This window comes from Echinops telfairi, unplaced genomic scaffold, assembly GCF_000313985.2.
Source record: "Echinops telfairi isolate 266 unplaced genomic scaffold, ASM31398v2 ScPeMD7_7469;HRSCAF=8507_0, whole genome shotgun sequence".
NCBI classification, from domain to species: domain Eukaryota; kingdom Metazoa; phylum Chordata; class Mammalia; order Afrosoricida; family Tenrecidae; genus Echinops; species Echinops telfairi.
In genome coordinates, this window is record NW_022111372.1 from 73,182,609 (window position 1) to 73,184,269 (window position 1,661).

Sequence of the window (1,661 nt, forward strand, 5' to 3'; positions counted from 1 at the left end):
TGGGGAGTTGAAAGATCCCTTTACTTAGCATAGGTACCTTGTCCCTTCCCATGTGTCAAGTCAAAATGCATTACAAACACCATCCCACACTCCTGAACTCTAAAAAAAAATGGTCACCACCATTGAGTCAATTCTGACTCACCGTGACCTGTTGGACAGGATAGAACTTCCTTGGGGGGTTCTGAGACTGTAACTCTTTATGGGAAGCAAAAAGGTCCTTCTTTCTCCCACAGAGTGGCTGGTGGTCTTGAACTGCTGACCTTGCAGTCTGCAGTCCAACATATAGCTATTATGGCTATGTACCTATTGAACTAGTTTGCTCTAATATACTTGAGCTGCATGGGAATAAGTGCTTCAATGTCTATCTTCACAGTAGGCTGTGAACTTCCTTTGGTTTCCAATGTTGTGAAAGGGACATTAGAAGCAACCCTAGGGCTAGGAGAAATGAAGGTAAGAAAAATCAAATCCTTGCCTCTACCCTCAGCACCAATATTCACAGAGATTCTCATTGTATTGTCATAAGTGAACAAAGCCCAATAAGTGAGTTGCAATAAGAACTGGGTCATTAGAAAACTTCTTAGAGACTTATATAACACTGAAGCCTAAGGGTAGAAGCATCTTCTTTCGTGAATCAGGAGCTGCTTGTCCCATGTGTTCCATTATGTAGAATCTACTACCCAGGTCAAGTTGCAGAGGCACAGAGATGCGGAAAGAGATGAATGAGAAAGACCAAGAAGGAGGAGTCAGGGGAGAGGCAGAGAGAAAGAAAGGTGGGGGACAGATTGTGAGAGGAACAAGAGAGGGTTGACAGATATAAAGGTGTAGGAGGTTGAGCTGGAGGGAGGGGAGGAAGTGGACTTGAAGTAGGCCAAGAGAAAGATAGAGGAGGAATCGGTAAAGAGAGTACAAAAGAGAAAGAAAGGTAGAGAAAGAGAAAGAGGGGAAAGAGAATGAGATGAGGGACAGAAGATGATGGAAAATATGATGGCAAAGAGGTGAGGAGAAAGGAGAGACAGAGATGGTGAGAGACACCAAATGAGGGGAAGAGAAAGGTAGAAATGTGGGAGAGGAATCGGAAAGAGAGAGATGAGAGAGAGAGAGCCAGATGAAGACAAAGGTTGGGGAGGGTAGTTGGAGAGAATGGAGACAAGGAAGAAACTCAACAAAATCTCTTAAAATTCTAGTTAGGGACAAAATGGGGCCTTGAGGCCTCCTATTCTGTGTTCTACTTTGAGCCAGGTTGAGTTAGGTTTTCGCATTTGTCACCAAGAGAATGATAACTACCCTAAAGCGCTTGGTCGAACCCAGTCCTGTTAAACTTGGCTCCTTGAGTTTAGAGAACTCAAAGGTAAGGCAGTGTTTCCTTGATCACCTCAAACATAACCATTCCAAGAACTCACCAAACTGATTTTCAGACTTCAACAAAATGTAGAAAATACCAATTCCTTTTCCTTGCCAACAGAGAGCATGAGAACATGTTCGTGTGGTGCTCCCTCCTTCCTGCTCAAGACCTGGCTCCCAGAAACCAGTGCTCAGCCAAAAGTACAAAAGAAACTACTTGGAGGTTAAAAGCAACATTTGGGAAAAAATGAAGCTGTACATCCTACCAAATTTTAATATGGCTTTATGCAAAATAATGTGTCTAGTAATGCAAAGGCTTT